General features: G+C 52.4%; 1 pseudogene; it reads left to right on the forward strand.

Moving 5' to 3' along the window:
- Window positions 1-17,062: 17,062 nt before the first annotated feature.
- Window positions 17,063-17,213, forward strand: LOC138467064 (5.8S ribosomal RNA; annotated as a pseudogene).
- Window positions 17,214-18,509: the final 1,296 nt, after the last annotated feature.

The following is an 18,509-nucleotide window of genomic DNA, read 5'->3' on the forward strand; positions in this document are numbered from 1 at the left end:
AGAGAACAGTAACACCAGAAGCAGTCCCGGAGATCTGGGAAATCAGGGAGCACCCGGAACAAAATAAACCACGATTACAAGGGTGGCTCCTTGGAGATCTGGGAAATCGGCGAGCAAGAATGGGAACAGTGTGCCCCACCACAGGGAACTCCTGAGACGTGAGAAGTGATAGGGCAGCAGGATCGGCAGCAGTGATGGGAACGGTAATAGGATGCGTCTGGGGTTAGCCGGGGCCAGTCAGGACACACTCGTCTTAGTCCCGTAATCAGAACACATCCGGGTGTAGATGGTGGGGAGCAGAGGAGTGGGGGCGTGTTGTGATAGAGACGAGGTTGCAGGCATTAGGGAGGCACCCTGCCTCCCCACCCCCGTACTCACTATTAGATGTCTTCCGTACCTCTCCAGGATTTATGGCGGCCGGTGCACCCGGTCGAGGGCTGGGGGGGGGCACTGGGCCGGTGCTGCTGCAAAGATTGCACACCCAACGCCTCAGTTGATTCCAGGGGGGGTGAACGCATCCCTCACTGCCACCTGGCCAAGTCTGCAGGAGTCCAAGTTGTCACTGAGTCCAGGCGAGCACCCTGCATGGTGCTGTATGGCACACGGGCCAGGGGAGCCGTACCACCGTGCAAAGTGCCCCCAGGCTTAGGATTCGGTCCGGATGGGTCGTTGATCCCTACACCAGTGCTTCCTCCAGACATACCCTTACCGAGATCATCTTTGTCGTTCTCTCTCTGTGCCTATAGACTCTCCATATGGTCTCTGTTCTTTCTCCTTTTTCCTCATCACCCATTAATGATGACACCCGATGGGAAGGTTCCATGTCATTTCATCGCAGAATTTTTTTCGCAGGGTTTTTTACCACAAGTTTTTAATGAAAAAACCCATTTCATTTTTTTACAATTATTATTGGGGGGTGCCCCACAAAACACCTGAATTTTCTTTAATTTGTATTTATTCCCAAATACCCACACCCGATATATATAATTTACTAACCCGCCCCTAACAAATTCGATGGGTTTTTTAGAGAAAATAAATCACGCTAAAAAACCCTCCGAAAAAACATCCCGCGATGAAAGGACGTCGTACCGATGGGAGGCCCCCCTGGTGCCCTTCGACTCCTCCAATAACATCATTAATATTTACCTAAATGGCACCGTCTTGGTCCAAGGCCCTCAGGCCAACCTCCTCCTTTTTCTATAGACACTTCCTGCGCCTTATCAACTTCCTTTCTTCTCCTGCTGTCCCTTCTCTCCACTCTTTTACTCCTCTGCCTCCTTCTTCCTCTGCCACCTCTACGGCTGCCTCTGCAGGCTTCTATGGCCACCCTGCCGCCTCTTTCCTCTGCCACCACCTCTGGCACCCAACTCCTCTTCCTTGGCTACCTTGCCCACTCCTCCTTCCTCCTCTGCTCATCCTCGGGCACCTTCAACACTTCCTCAGGGCATACCTCTGACCTGTACCCCTCCAGGGAAGTCTTTCAAAGGGGGCAACCTGCTCTACATTGCCACTCTCAACTCTCGCTCAGCTGTCAAACACTCCTCTGACATTTGCCGTCTCCTGGAAGAACTCGATCTGTATGTCCTTGGTCTGAACGAGACGTGGTTCACAGCCAGCTCTGTCACAAGCTTTGACACTCTCCTCCTGATGGCTACAAGATCCTCTCCGCGCACAGAACCAACCGTCCCAGTGGGGGTGTAGCCTTGATCTTCCCGGAGTGGATACCTGCTTCTATCATTCCTATGCAGGACTACTCCTCCTTTGAATGCCTAGTCTGCTGGCTCTCTCTCTCCTGGTCTTTCTCTTATTGTGGCCACTATCTACCGGCCGCACGGCCAGGTAGTCAACTTTCTCACTGAGTGGCCGGATCTCCACCTCGCCTCTACCTCTCAACTTCTCCTCCTCGGTGACCTTAACATCCACCAGGATGCTTCTTGTCCTTCTGCAGGATGCTTTCACAAAAACTCTGCCATTCCCTCTGTCTCTCTATTCTTCCCTCTGGCCTGACTCACTCTGCAGGGCACACTCTGGAAGTTCTAATCTCCTCAGTCCTCCCCCTCTCCAACCCTCTCACCACTCCTCTCTCATGGAGTGACCACTTTCTCCTTTCCTCCCATCTCTCTCTTTCTACCCCTCAGGCCAAGCCGACTCCAGCACTCCCACCTACTTTCCCGGTCTTTCGCCGCTACTTTCTCTACTCCTTCTGTACCTTTGGCTGACTCACATCCTGACACAGCCCTCTCTAACCTCCACATTTCTATCTCTGACTCTCTTGATGTACATGCCCCTGTCATGAGGATCCGCTTGAAGCCTAAATCCAAATAGACTTTATTGATGAGTTTACAACTTTACAACATGCATCGTCAAAATCTTGCTCTTAAGTCAAAACTGCATCTTTCAAATTTTTGTATTTTCTCCCCTCCAACTATTATACCCCAACTTCCCTCTCCCTCCCACTTCCACACCCCGCCCCTCAACCCTTATTTCTGTCCATATTGTACAACTTCAGGATTGCAACTCCAGGAGTACTCTCAAAGCCGTCAATGCAGCTGCTATGTCTAACCGTGTCTTCTTTTGCCGTGGGTCCCCCCATTGCAGTCAACCATGAGGTCTTCATTCCCGCCTTCTGGTCTAGTATTGGGGGCACATATCTGGTGCTCCTTTTTTATTCCTCCTTTGTCTCATGCAGGTCCCTCCTCTACTCCATTGACTTACCCATCCTCAGCCAGTGTGCACCAATCTCTCACTCCCCATTATTTCTCCTCCTTCACCTACGTTCTCCTTCCTCGTTTCCCTCCCCTGATTTTCCAGATATTACCTCTGAAGGAATGGAGCCCATTCCATTGCTCTTGTTATGGCAAGGTTGTGAATTTGCCTTGTTAATTCCTCCATTCTATACAGGTCTAGCGCTTTCGATGCCCATTCTCTTTCACTCGGGAGTCCCTCTCTCTTCCATCCTCCTGCTAGGCATGCCCTGGCTGCCAGCAGTAGGTAGTGCGACATGTGTGGGAGTTTCACCCAGTCCCCTTCCACCTTTTCCATACCGAACAATACAAGCAGGAGAGCCAATCTCCTTTCCACTCCCTCTAGACTTTTTATCCATCCCAGAATGTCCTTCCAGTATTGCTGCACCTTGTCACATCCCCACCACATATGCCAATAATCTGCCTTTAGCCCACATTTCCTCCAGCAGTGGGGATCTGCCCCAGGAAACATTTTGGATATCCTCACTGGGTCCCACTGCCACCTATACAACAACTTGAGCCCATGTAGTTTGTATTGGCATGCCACTGAAATACGGTGTGCATACCTTTCCCCATGGTTCCACTTGCTTCAGAGCGACCAAAAGCACGGAAACTGCTCTCCTGGACATCCGTGAAGACCTGCTCTCCAAACTGTAACCTTCCTCTGTCCTCATTCTCCTTGACATTTCTTCTGCTTTCGGCACGTCAACCATGCTATCCTGCTCAAGCTCCTCCGTGATAACCTGGGCATCACTTATCAGGCCCTGGCCTGGCTGACCTCCTTTCTCACTGACCGACGCTCTAAGGTTCAACTGGGGTATTTCCTCTCTTCTATCTCTCTCTCTACCTGTGGCACTTCCCAGGGGTCTAACCTGGGACGTCATTTGGGGGTCGCCAGAGGTCACAAGTGCGACCTCTGAGGTCTCCCTTGCGACCTCTGTGGTCTGCCTTGCGACCTCTAAAAAAATATATATATATATTTATATATATATATATATCTTTTTTTTTTTGCAATGCAAGCTCCTGGGCTGGGCCAGCATTATGTGGATCTTTAATTATGGAGTGGCTAGCTTTCTTGTTCAGTTCAGGCCCCTTAAAAAAAGAAGAAAAATAAGATCAGCAGTGCCACAAGTCTAACACTTTCAGCACTGACCCTAAATAAGAAAGAATAGGAATGCCAAAAAACGTGTCTTTCTGGAATTCTATACAATAATTGCTAGACTCATTAAAGGTTTATTTCAGGCACACTTCAGGGGGTGAGTCACTGATTTAGTCTGTTCTTAAATGCCTCAACTCAGCCTTTCATCCTTCTGGGGTTGATAAATTGGTACCAACACAGGTAGGGTGATATTGGGTGTATATTTCTTCTATGTAAAGCGCTTAAACATAAGTGCTATATAATAACACATCATTATCATTTGGTCATGGACATCTGCTTGCATTCACAGTAATTTGGTAATATGGGCCTATACACACTGATCTTAATGATACATATGGCGATACATTCTTGTATGAAATGTACATCACATTATAGTGATATCATAACCATATTTTTGTAGTGTGCAATGCTATGTGATGCCACTTCCAGTTTTGTCAACGGGTGAAAGGTTGCGTTCCATCGCTTCCCGTGATATCACTGTGGGGTGGGGTCAAATGACATCACTTCCTGTGATGTCATCAGTGGGTCAAGGGTCGTGTGATGTCACTTCCGCTACCCCTGGCATTTTGGTGAAATGACGTCCCTGGGTCTAACCTCTCTCCCTGGCTGTTCAACCAATACCTGGCTCCTCTCGCCCATTGCATTTCTGCTCTCTGCTCCAACTTTCAGTGTTATGCAGATGGAACCCAACTCTTTCAGGCTCCCCTCGGCCGCCTCTACTCCTTCTCTCATTCCTGACTGTCTGTCTGCAAATCAGGAGTGGTGTCCCGCTAAGACTCTCTGCCTTAATGCCAGTAAGATGGAGATCCTCCCCATCGGAACACCAGCTCCCTACTTTGCTTTCCTCTCTCTCTCTCTCTGGCCAGCCACTCTGGGTCCTCTTCCTGCTCCTACCTGTGAGGTTAAGAACCTTGGGTCATCATCGACTCCACCCTCTCCTTCTCTTCTCACATTTCCAAAATCTCTAAGAAGTCAAACTATCAGCTGCACCTCCTCAGAGGTATTCTTCCTTTCCTCACTTTCCCCCAGAAGATCACTGTCTCCGGAGCTCTGGCCCTCTCAAGGATGGACTACTGCAACAGCCTCTTTCTAAATCTTCCTGCCTCTACTCTCCGTCCTCTACCACTTACCCAGTACAGGACTGCAAGACTTGTCCTTGGCCTCATGTCCAGGGATATTATTTCTCCAGCTCTGAAATTTTTTTATTGGCTCCCAGTGGTGGTAAGGATAAAGTTCAAGACCCTTTGCATTGTCCACAAGGCTTTCTGGGGCCTGGGTCTGCACTACCTCCAACTTTCTCTTCCTACGTATCTCCCGTCTCAGGCTCTCTGCTCATCCACCTCTAACTCTATGAGAGTCAGCCGCTTTTCCAAGCAGAGAGTTAGGGGCAGATCTCTTTCTTCGGCTGGTGCCTCCCTCTGGAACAGCCTCGCTGCCTCTTTCGAACGTGAGCAGAACCATCTTTGGTTCTCGGAAGCAAATCAAGACCTTCCTCTTCGCTTCCGCTTTCTCTCTTCTTATTCCCTGCTGATGACCCGTCTGTTCCACGCACTGGCCACCTTCTGAACTTGGGCCCAGGTCCCTGCCTGTTCAGTTGCACCTTTTACTGCCTGTTGGCTCCCCCATCACTTGTGGTATGTATCTGTAACCCTACCGTCTCCTCTCTCTCCACTTATGACCCACCCGCTGTCTTCACCCTCTGATTACTGGCAATGAGCCACCCGCTGGCTGCACTTTGTTACCAGTACTTCTCCATCCCCCCTTTGCACTTCTCCATCCCCCCTTTGCACTTCTCCCCTACCACTCCCCACGCTTGCACAATCTGAATGACACAAGGCCAAGTTAGATTGTTGTTTTGTTCTCCCTCTGTTTCCTCCTCCTTATCTTGTCGCGCCTAGAAACATTTGTGAACAGGTGCGTTATATATGCCATATCATATCATAACCGTTCAGTCAGTGGCATTCTATCCTCAGAGTGCTCATAATGGCAAGCCTCTTCCCTGCATTAGTACCACCAAAGTTTTGTGCTAGTTTGCTGCTCAGTTGGTGCTGTCTTAATGGTAAAGCTCTTCTTTTGTGGTCTTCAACTGTTTCAATAGCAATTTTTTTTGCCAATCCCGTTGCGTCACTGATGGTTTGCATCCAATGGCATTCTTGTCGAAGGTTGACAAGGTCAGTTCTCGCCACTTGAATTAGTTCACTCGCCTTTGGTAAATCAAGATCCTTTCTCTGAAGTTCTTTAGGTAACACATTCATCTTTTGCAGAATCGCTTCCATACTTAGCAAAGTTAGCAAAGACTCAAGGCTCTGAATATTTCAAAGATGTCTTCTAGGTTCTGAACTAGCCTGCTTGTCACTTTGTTGTGATTCTATTGCATTGAGAGCAACAACAATGGTCTCAGATCAAATCTGTATTTTTCTAACATTAGCGTACCAATAAAACCAACTAGTGCCAGCAAGTCTTTTTAATTCGTTTACTATCAGACCACTTTCTTGTTGAGCTTTTATAAAGAGGTTGTGTCGAGGAGAACTTTGCGAAAGGAACACACAAACAGTCTGCAAATTTGGGAAAAGATCTTTTACTGTTTGTATGTATTGATAGTTTGCACTAATGCAAGGTTTAGATGATGTGCATGACAGTGAATATAAATAGCCTGTGGAACAATTGGTTTGATTTTGGCTTGCACTCCATTGAAACAATCACTCATAACTGATGCCCCATCATAGCATTGTGCCACACAGTTCTTCTAATCAAGGCCAGCTTTTCCTACAGAATCGTCAATGGATGCAGCTAAACTGGAAGCATCCAACTTCTCCATGTGGTAACATCCCATGGCTTTTTCCTGAATGTTCCCATCTTTATCTATAAACCAGATCACAAAGCTCAGTTGTTCTTTATGTGAATGTCTTTGGTTTCATCAACCAACACCGCAAAGTGCTTTGTGACTTTCCTAACGATATTCTGACGTACAAGATTTGCCACAACTGAGATCATGTAATTTTGATACTCTGTGGATGTGTAGTGCCCATATCTTCTAGCCATTTTGACTTTAAGAAGTTCATTATTATCGGACAGCAAACACAATATTTCCATGAAGTTTCCCTTGTTGCGGGAATGTTGTGATTTGTCTGTGTCTTGGAAAGCAAGCCCTTGATGACCCAAGCAAAATACAACCTTTAGTAACTGCAGCACATGTTGACGATTCTCTTCAATCTCTTTCGAGCATGGAAACAACGGACTGTTGAGGGTCTGTAGTCTGTTGTACACGCTTAAGGTTTGTCCAAGCTACAACCAAAAATGTATGCTTCTCAGAATCTGAGTGTTTCTTTAAACCATGACCTATCTTTTTGCCATTTACTGAAGCCAATGTCAACAAATGGAACATTGCCATGCACACGCCCCCCTCCTGCGCAAGTAGAACCAAAATGTCTGCATGCAAAGCACTAGATTTTATCTTTCAGAACTGAATACTCCAGCCAAGGATATATTTTGTAGTCTCCATTAAACTTACAGGAAGCAGTTACAGGGTATCTTAGACGTTTTGGCTGTACAGGTTCACTGTATCTAAATTGGGAGCTGGAGATCATCTCTGAATGCCCTGCTCAGCTTGACGCATTTGCCTACTCTCATCAGTCTGCAACCAAGAGCTGCCTGTGCTCTCCCTGCGTAATGAAAAATCTCGGGAGAACAAGCAACAGAGGGGGATCCTCAAACATGCCAACACGGGAATAACAACCTTCAATATCAGTGTTAGGCAGAATTGCATGCAGTACCCTCTGGGACCACTACCCACAATTAGGACTACATGTGTTAGCCAAACCAACCTTTGGTATAAGTCTGTACCACACAGTTTTTGGTAGCGAGCTGAGTAGCCAGGCTTATCTCAAGAGTGAATGTGAGCAGTACAAGTAGTTGCACAGAGGATTTTCAATCACAGTGGTTCAAGTAGACACTTGTACTCAAGGTTTCCTGGTAAAAACACTTAGTGATTTATTACACAATCATTTAGAAAACATTTCACTAGAAGAAGGCAACTTAATATTATATTCCCATACACATCAATACAAAACTGTAAGCTTTTGAAACAGTTTGAGCTCTCCTGAAATAGGAGCCAAATGGCAGTTCAGTTACTTATCAGTGAGCAAAAAGGACAAAAGTAAGTAGAATAGATCACATATACTTTCTAGGCAGTGCAAATAGTTTCAGTTCACCAGAAGAGTTCAATTCAAGTCAATAGGCAAGGCCAAAGTCAATTTTCTGGATAGGAAAGAGTAGTTCTGGTATCAAATGGTAAAGTCTTTGCAAAAGTTCTCAGAAGTAGTTTAGATGAAAAAGGATCATTTGTCGGGTCACAAGCTGATTAGGCCTGCAAGTTGGGAAAGTTTCATGAACTTTCACTGCAAGAGTGGCGTTCTCTCAATTGGGTTGCCAAAGTACCTTTGTATGAAGAAAACAAATGTTGCTGAGGTCATGGTTCCTGGCAGGTCCTGCAGATCTTGCTGTTCCTGAGCCTCAGTCGTGGGGACAAGAGGGTGGACGTCGGGGGACTCCTGCACTGCACGGGATCGTTTAAGAAAGCAAACAAGATGGAGTCACTTCAGTTCCAGTAGCTGTAGATTCAAGAACACAAACTGGTGTCCCTCTCCCTGGTTAATCCTAACCAGCCTTGAGAATGGTATCCAGGTGTCTTATGAGTTGATTGGTCCCACCAACTCAAAGAAAAGCCGTCCTTGAAGGAGCTTCTCTGTAAAATGGAGTTTGGCAATTCTGACCTGCAGCAGGGCTTCACCAGGCAAACCAACGGTCCAGGATTTGCAGCAGCCGTCCTCTTACAGCTCATCTTCAGTTCTTTCATTCCAGTGGTCGACTCTGCTTTCCAGGCCAAGAGACTTGCCTTTTAAACAGTTTTCTCCCTTTCATTCCAGCCTAGATGTCACTCACCCAGCAGGCTGGCTGTCCATGTCGGACAGTCAGCCAGCCAATCACGCCAGAGTGCATTTGGGTCTCCTAGGGGACTAAGCACAGGGAGTTTCGGGCACCTCCCTCACTTCCTGCCCACCCCAGACACTTAGACGCCATAGGCGGTCTTTAGTCCTGAAGCCCGCCAAAGGCACGCGAACAAAGGGACCAAACCTGGTTTGGCGTGCAGAGACAAACACTAGAAGGACCTTTCAAAAAAGAAACGGCGAAAAAAGAAGACCGTGACCTGTTTAAACAAAGGGGCTTAAGGGGCCATGTTGAAAAACATGGCTCCTGTGATTTTTAGCTACCGGTGTTCGCAGTCGGGAAAAATCATGGTAGTTTGTTGTCTTAAAACTCCATAATCAAAAGAAATAAACACAGAAAACAAACAGAATTAAAAAGTTCACAGTCCCAAAGTTCAGCAAAAGAGCTGGGGGTCTCTATGGTAGAGAGGAATTAGCACATTTTGAGAATTCTCCCTAACATTCAGGATTGAAAGAACATTCAGCATTATCCAGGAAAGATGAAGTATTGCTTAGTGTCACGTGAAACCATCACGCCAATGTCTGCACGTGAACAAGAGACTTCAGTGTCCACTACAAAGGAAGGAGAAGCTATGTCAGCTAAGGAAAGAGGCGCTCCAGGCAAAGTGTCAGCATGTCAAGATCTCGGACCAATGTCAGCACATGTAGATGTTGTTGCAATGTCTGCACCTCAAGAAGTATCTCCGCTGCCAGCATGAGTTGGTGTTCTGGCCGATGGTTGGACAACATGTACAGCTGTGCTTGAACTGCCACTCGAGGTATCATTAGAAAATAACCTCTTTCGCTTGCTTGAATCCGAGCCTGTTGCAGTGTCAGCTCCTCTTTATTTTTTAGGAAATAATCAAGTATTGACCTCTGTCTTGGATCCTTGGGTGTTCGGTAGCGACTAGTTCCCATCCGATAAAAGGACCATAGCAACGGCCCGCCCCCTCTTCTTCCTGTGGCTCTGATGTCATCCCTGTGATTCCGGCCGTAGCAGTGAAGCGCTTCCGGAGCACGTTCAGTGAGCGGGACTGGGGCTGAGCGGCAATTCTGAACGCTCTTGCTGCCGGTGCAAGTGCAACCGGACCCTGCCAGCCTTTTGCTTGCAGCGGATGGGGTGGGAATTTTCTCTGGCGACCCTGCCAGCCTTTTGTTTGCAGCGTTTAGGTTGGGCATTTTCATTGCGACGGCGGGAATGTTTCTACAGCTCAGGCTGCCAGGTTGCAGGAACAGCAGCAACAGCAGCAACCGGTGTGCTCTTGGCTGTAAATACAATTACCATTTTCTTCTGGACACTGTGAACGTTCCTGCAAGACGCCCGATTTCGATAGGGGAGCGGGACATTACATTTATTCTAAAAAATCATGCTCATCTATTCAACATGAAAGGTATGGAGGGCTAAGAAAAGGAACAGGAAGACAGTGTATATGGTGTTTAACTGATCAACAGGGGCTAACAGAGTGATTTAATGTTTCATGAGCGTGTGATTATTAGGATGGATGGTTTTAGAGGAGGTTGGCTAGGGCTACCTGCGTGTGATTTGGGATTGGCACACAGGCATTTGTTGCAAGGGGGAAGGGGCATCTTGCTATTTAGAGGGAGGATGGGACATTATGGTATTGGACTAGAGGGAGGGATTGGGCATCTTGGTGGGGTCTGAATGGTTGCATAGGGGCATGCTGGTGTGGGTCTGGTGGGATGGGGCACATTTGTGTGGATCTGGAGAAAGGGGCACATTGGTGTGGGTCTGGAGGGAGTGAACGGACATAGTGGTGTGGGTCTGGGGAGGGATATGGACAATGGTGTGGGTTTGGGGAAGGGTTGGGGTACATTGGTGTGGGTCTGGGGAGGGATGGAAGACATGGGTGTGTTTCTGGAGGGAGAGATGGGGCACAGTGTGTCTGGAGGGTGGCATGGGTCATCTAGGTGTGGGTTGGGAAGTTGGAAGGGACATCTTGGTGTGGCTCTGGAGGGAGGTGGTGGGGGCACATGGATGTGTTTCTGGAGGGAGAGATAGGGCACAGCGTGTCTGGAGGGTGGCATGGGTCATCTAGGTGTGGGTTGTGAAGTTGGACGTGGCATCTTGGTGTGGTTCTGGAGGGAGGTGGTGGGGGCACATTGGTGTGGCTCTGGAGGGTGGTGGTGAGGGCACATTGGTGTGGATTTGGGCGGAGGGATGGTGCATATGGGTGTGTTTCTGGAGGGAGAGATGGGGCACAGTGGGTCTGGAGGGTGGCATGGGTCATCTAGGTGTGGGTTGGGAAGTTGGAAGCGGCATCTTGGTGTGGCTCTGGAGGGAGGTGGTGGGGGAAAATTGGTGTGGATCTGGGCGGAGGGATGGTGCACATGGGTGTGTTTCTGGAGGGAGAGATGGGGCACAGTGGGAATGGGCCTAGAGGGTAGCATGGGTCATCTAGGTGTGGGTTGGGAAGTTGGACGGGGCATCTTGGTGTGGCTCTGGAGGGTGGTGGTGGGGGCACATTGGTGTGCCTCTGGAGGGAGGTGTGGGGGCACATTGGTGTGGATCTGGGTGGAGGGATGGTGCATATGGGTGTGTTTCTGGAGGGAGTGATGGGCACAGTGGGTCTGGAGGTTGGCATGGTTCATTTAGGTGTGGGTTGGGAAGTGGGATGGGGCATCTTGGTGTGGCTCTGGAGGGAGGTGGTGAAGGCACATTGGTGTGGATCTGGGCGGAGGGATGATGCACATGGGTGCGTTTCTGGAGGGAGAGATGGGGCACTGGTCTGGAGGGTCGCATGGGTCATCTAGGTGTTGGGTGGGATGGGGCATCTTGGTGTGGCTCTGGAGGGAGGTGGTGGGGACACATTGGTGTGGCTCTGGAGGTGGTGGGGGCACATTGGTGTGGATCTGGGTGGAGGGATGGTGCACATGGGTGCGTTTCTGGAGGGAGAGATGGGGCACATTGGGTCTGGAGGGTGGCATGGGTCATCTAGGTGTGGGTTGGGAAGTTGGAAGGGGCATCTTGGTGTGGCTCTGGAGGGAGGTTGTGGGGGCAAATTGGTGTGGATCTGGGCAGAGGGATGGTGCACATGGGTGTGTTTCTGGAGGGAGGGATGGGTCACAGTGGGCCTAGAGGGTAGCATGTGTCATCTAGGTGTGGGTTGGGAAGTTGGACGGGGCATCTTGGTGTGGCTCTGGCGGGAGGTGGTGGGGCAATATGTGTGGCTCTGGCGGGAGGTGGTGGGGGCACATTAGTGTGGATCTGGGCAGAGGGATGGTGCACATGAGTGTGTTTCTGGCGGGAGAAATGGGGCACAGTGGGTCTGGAGGGTGGCAAGGGTCATCTAGGTGTGGGTTGGGAAGTGGGACAGGGATCTTGGTGTGGCTCTGGAGGGAGGTGGTGAGGCCCATTGGTGTGGCTTTGTTGGGAGGTGGTGGGGGTACATTGGTGTGGCTCTGGAGGGAGGTGGTGGGGGCACATGGGTGTGTTTCTGGAGTGAGAGATGGGCACAGTGGGTTTGGAGGGTGGCATGGGTCATCTAGGTGTGGGTTGGGAAGTGGGAGGGGGAATCTTGGTGTGGCTCTGGAGGGAGGCGGTGGGGGCACATTGGTGGGTATGAGGCGGTGGGGGCACATTGGTGGGTATCTGGGCGGAGGGATGGTGCACATGGGTGTGTTTCTGGAGGGAGAGATGGGGCACAGTGGGAGCGGGTCTAGAGGGTAGCATGGGTCATCTAGGTGTGGGTTGCGAAGTTGGACGGGGCATCTTAGTGTGGCTCTGGAGGGAGGTGGTGGGGGCACATTGGTGTGGCTCTGGAGGGAGGTGGTGGGGGCACATTGGTGTGGATCTGGGCAGAGGGATGGTGCACATGGGTGTGTTTCTGGAGGGAGAGATGGGGCACAGTGGGACTGGAGAGTGGCATGGTTCATTTAGGTGTGGGATGGGGCATCTTGGTGTGGCTTTGGAGGGAGCTGGTGGGGGTACATTGGTGTGGCTCTGGAGGGAGGTGGTGGGGGCACATAGGTGTGTTTCTGGAGTGAGCGATGGGCACAGTGGATCTGGAGGGTGGCATGGGTCATCTAGGTGTGGGTTGGGAAGTGGGATGGGGCATCTTGGTGTGGCTCTGGAGGGAGGTGGTGGGGGCACATTGGTGTGGCTCTGGAGGGAGGTGGTGGGGGCACATTGGTGTGGATCTGGGCAGAGGGATGGTCACTTGGGTGTGTTTCTGGAGGGAGAGATGGAGCACAGTGGGTCTGGAGGGGTGGCATGGTTCATTTAGGTGTGGGATGGGGCATCTTGGTGTGGCTTTGGAGGGAGGTGGTGGGGGTACATTGGTGTGGCTCTGGAGGGAGGTGGTGTGGGCACATGGGTGTGTTTCTGGAGTGAGCGATGGGCACAGTGGGTCTGGATGGTGGCATGGGTCGTCTAGGTGTGGGTTGGGAAGTGGGAGGGGGCATCTTGGTGTGGCTCTGGAGGGAGGCGGTGGGGGCACATTGGTGTTGATCTTGGCGGAGGGATGGTGCACATGGGTGTGTTTCTGGAGGGAGAGATGGGGCACAGTGGGAGTGGGTCTAGAGGGTAGCATGGGTCATCTAGGTGTGGGTTGCGAAGTTGGATGGGGCATCTTGGTGTGGCTCTGGAGGGAGGTGGTGGGGGCACATTGGTGTGGCTCTGGAGCGAGGTGGTGGGGGCACATTGGTGTGGATCTGGGTGGAGGGATGGTTCACATGGGTGCGTTTCTGGAGGGAGAGATGGGACACAGTGGGTCTGGAGGGTGGCATGGGCCATCTAGGTGTGGGTTGGGAAGTGGGACGGGGCAGCTTGGTGTGGCTCTGGAGGGAGGTGGTGGGGGCACATTGGTGTGGATCTGGGCGGAGGGATGGTGCACCTGGGTGCATTTCTGGGGGGAAAGATGGGGCACAGTGGGTCTGGAGGGTAGCATGGGTCATCTAGGTGTGGGTTGGGAAGTGGAACGGGGCATCTTGGTGTGGCTCTGGAGGGAGGTGGTGGGGACACATTGGTGTGGCTCTGGATGGAGGTGGTGGGGGCACATTGCTGTGGATCTGGGCAGAGGGATGGTGCACATGGGTGCGTTTCTGGAGGGAGAGATGGGGCACATTGGGTCTAGCGGGTTGCATGGGTCATCTAGGTGTGGGTTGGGATGTTGGAAGATGCATCTTGGTGTGGCTCTGTAGGGAGGTGGTGGGGGCAAATTGGTGTGGATCTGGGCGGAGGGATGGTGCACATGGGTGGGTTTCTAGAGGGAGAGATGGGGCACAGTGGGAGTAGGCCTAGAGTGTAGCATGGGTCATCTAGGTGTGGGTTGGGAAGTTGGACGGGGCATCTTGGTGTGGCTCTGGAGGGAAGTGGTGGGGGCACATTTGTGTGGCTCTGGATGGAGGTGGTGGGGGCACATTGCTGTGGATCTGGGCAGAGGGATGGTGCACATGGGTGCGTTTCTGGAGGGAGAGATGGGACACAGTGGGTCTGGAGGGTGGCATGGGCCATCTAGGTGTGGGTTGGGAAGTGGGACGGGGCAGCTTGGTGTGGCTCTGGAGGGAGGTGGTGGGGACACATTGGTGTGGCTCTGGATGGAGGTGGTGGGGGCACATTGCTGTGGATCTGGGCAGAGGGATGGTGCACATGGGTGCGTTTCTGGAGGGAGTGATGGGGCACAGTGGGTCTGGAGGGTGGCATGGGTCATCTAGGTGTGGGTTGGGAAGTGGGACAGGGCATCTTGGTGTGGCTCTGGAGGGAGGTGGTGGGGACACATTGATGTGGCTCTGGATGGAGGTGGTGGGGGCACATTGCTGTGGATCTGGGCAGAGGGATGGTGCACATGGGTGCGTTTCTGGAGGGAGAGATGGGGCACATTGGGTCTGGCGGGTTGCATGGGTCATCTAGGTGTGGGTTGGGATGTTGGAAGATGCATCTTGGTGTGGCTCTGGAGGGAGTTGGTGGGGGCAAATTGGTGTGGATCTGGTGGAGGGATGGTGCACATGGGTGTGTTTCTGGAGGGAGAGATGGGTCACAGTGGGTCTGGAGGGTGGCATGGGTCATCTAGGTGTGGGTTGGGAAGGTGGATGGGGCATCTTGGTGTGGCTCTGGAGGTAGGTGGTGGGGGCAATTGGTATGGCTCTGGAGGGAGGTGGTGGGGGCACATTGATGTGGATCTGGGTGGAGGGATGGTGCACATGGGTGTGTTTCTGGAGGTAGAGATGGGGCACAGTGGGTCTGGATGGTCACATTGATCATCTAGGTGTGGGTTGGGAAGTGGGACGGGGCATCTTGGTGTGGCTCTGGAGGGAGGTGGTGGGGGTACATTGGTGTGGGTTTGATGGGAGGGACTGGGACATTGATCTGGGGAGGGATGGCCGCATATTGGTGTGGGTCTGGAAGGAGGGGATGGGGCACATTTGTGTGGGTCTGGGCGGATGGGGGCATACTAGGATGGGTGGTTTTAGAGGGGGTTGGTTGGGGCGATCTGTATGTGATTCAGGATCGGCACATGGCCATCTGATGCAAGGGGAAGGGGCATCTTAGTTTAGTTTAGTTTATTATTTGTATAGCGCCGCCTGGCCCTAGGGCATCCAGGCGCTTGCGATGAATACAACAAGAATAATGAATACAACAAGAATAATGCAGCAGAAATGTACAAATCGATTACATATTTACAAATTTACAGTCTTGGTGCATGCTAGTGCAGTAGGGCTAGGCAGTTTCTGCTATGTGGAGGGAGGATGGGGCATTATGGTGTGGTTCTGAGAGGGAGGGATGGGACATATGGTGTGGGTCTGAGAGGAAGGGATGGTGCACATGTGTGTGGGTCTGGAGAGAGGGATGGGGACATTGCTGTGGGTATGAAGGGAGGCATAGGACACATTGGTGTGCATCTGGAGGGAGGGATGGGGCACATTGGTCGGAGGACGGATAGGAGCATCTTTCTGTATGGAAGGAGCATGGGCCATCATGGTCTGGGTCTTGAGGAAGGGATTCGGCATCTTGGAGTCTGGATCGGCGGGGGCATTGTTGATCTGGAACGGAGGGACAGGGCATATGATGGGGGCATGTCAGGGAATGGTGGAGCATGTGGGTCAGGACTGGAGCACTCTGGTGGGAAGGAAGGGGGCATCTGGGTGTGAATGGAGGGATGGGGTATGTTTGTCTGGAGAGAAGGATGTTGGTTTATTGGAGTGGTGCGAGTATGTGTGTCGAAGGGATGGGGTAATCGGGTGTGGGTATAGAGAGAGAGAGCGAATGGCGCCATCCGAGTTGAGTCTGGAGGTAGAGGTGAAGCATATGGGTCTTGCTCTGAGGGGTGGAGCATCTTGGTGTAGGTATGGAGGGACGGATGTTAGTGTCTTTGTGTGGGTTCGGATGGAGGGATGGTGGCATGCAGGTCAGGAGGGAGGTGGCATTTGAATCTGGAACGTGTGTTTGGAAGGAGAAATGGGGCATTTGAGTGTGAATGGTATCTGCTTGTGGGTGGGGGCATGAAGGATCATTAACAGTGGAGCAGCGGGAGGGAGAGCCGTGGGCCCGACCTCGGTTGCATCCCAGACGTGCAAACCACAGCCTGTGGCACCTCTCGCAGAGCAGTCCGGTGCGTGTGATCAACCAGGCGCCAGGGAGCGGGCATTCCCTTCCACCGGAGAGGGGTCAGCGACCCAGCAGATGGCTGGGGATGCCTGGTAGGTTTGGGTTAACCTGCCGGGGATGTCCCCAACCACGCACCGGAAAGGGAGCTCTGCGCAGCCCCCTCTCCTCACTGAGCCCGCCTCTGCGCTGGCCGGGGGCACGCACTTCTCTCTCTGACCTGCCAGCGGGTGAACATTGGTGGGCACACCCCGGTCAGCAGGGAAGCCCCGAGTGGACCCCCTGTCTGTGCTGTCTCTGGCCCGCCTCGCTGTCCGTCTCCCAGCCCCCCCCCCAAAAGGAAGCGGAAGGGGTCGGGGAAGGATGGGTGGATCGGGCCGGGTGGGCAGGTGGCGGAACGGCCTACCTCCATCCCCCTGGGAAGCGCTGTGCTGCTGCAGGTGGCGGTCAGGCTTCCCAGGCTGAGCACCTGGATTTTTTTTTTGAGACCACAATGGTTTCGGCCGAGCTAGACAGGGCGCTGGGCTGTCCTGCCAGAGGCGTGCTACCTCCCCCGAATTTTCCAGCACCGACAGGGTCAGGCTGATGTCTGGAACAAAAAAAATGTATCTGTGACTCTTGGCGGTGGATCACTGGACTTGTTCGTCGATGAAGAACACAGCTAGCTGCAAGAATTAGTGTGAATTGCAGGACACATTGATCAACACGTTGAACGCACCATGTGGCCCTGGGTTTTTCCCGGGGCTACGCCTGTCTGAGAGTCGCTTGTACATCAATCGCCCCGGGGTTCCCTCCCACGGGCATGGCTGGGGCTGTCGCAGGGACCCCATTCCATTCATCCCCCTAAGGTCAGACCCCGATCAGCACCGTCGCCGGATCCTTGGATCTGGCGCGCAAGCTCATTGCCGATGTGTCCTGGCCTCCCCAGTTTCCCCGCCTCATGCTGGTTTCGGGAGGGCCGGATGTGGTGGCGGCGGCGGCAGAAAGCTTTAAAAAAGCCAGGCGCACCTTCAGCCTACCCCGGGGCACCTGGTCGCACAGCCGTCTTTGGTGTCTCTGGTGTCCCACGGCTGCCGGCACAGGATGACCATGGAGCGCGGACCTCGTGACCATGTGGGCTTCGGTCGCAGATTGGGACAGAGCACACTCGCCTGTGCCGGAGGCACAGGGCGGGGGCAACCCCTCCGTACGGGCCCGAGGCCAGCTGCCCTGAGCTTTGTGCTCCCTGACCACGGCCTCAGATCAGACGTGGTGACCTGCTGAATTTAAGCATATTACTAAGCAGAGGAAAAGAAACTAACTAGGATTCCCTCAGTAACGGCCAGTGAAAAGGGAAAATCCCAGCACTGAAACCCCATTCAGCATCAGGCGTGGGAAATGTGGCGTATAAAAGACCGACTCCCCGGCATCGCTCAGGGGGCTCAAGTCCTTCTGATCGAGTCTCACCACGCGGATGGTGTTAGGCCGATAGCGGCCTCTTGCACACCGGGATCAGGTCTTCTTGGAGTCAGGTTGCTTGGGAATGCAGCCCAAAGCGTGTGGTAAACTCTGTCTAAGGCTAAATACGGGCGCGAGACTGGTGGCCAACAAGTACCGTAAAGGAAAGTTGAAAAGAAGTTTCAAGAGAGTTCAAGAGGGCGTGAAACGGTTGAGCGGTAAACTGGTGAATCCTGTGGGAGGACTGCACAGACCCCAACACGGCAGGCAGGTTGGTCACCTGGAACGGTGGAGGCCCTTGCGGGTCTGCGACCCAGGCACATCCAGCCCCAGCAGGGCGCATTTCCTCTGTAGCGGTGGACCACGACCGGCTGGGAAGGCCCCAGGGGGCAGGTGGCTCTCTGCTCCAGCAGAGAGTGTTACAGCCCCCTGACAGTTTTGCTGTGTCCACAGGGCTGAGGGGGATAGACCGCCACCGTCCCCTTATCCGGCAACCGTCCTGGCCCCTCTTGGGGGTCGCTAGTGGTGACGGAAGATGGGGCTCCTGATGTGACTGTGATGGACTGCCCACGTCGTGCTGCTGGGCGGGGAGGCCCACAAAAGGCGCCAGGGGTCTGAGGCTA

Source organism: Ambystoma mexicanum, chromosome 1p (genome assembly GCF_040938575.1).
Source record: "Ambystoma mexicanum isolate Mex_15411 chromosome 1p, UKY_AmexF1_1, whole genome shotgun sequence".
Taxonomy (NCBI): Eukaryota; Metazoa; Chordata; class Amphibia; order Caudata; family Ambystomatidae; genus Ambystoma; species Ambystoma mexicanum.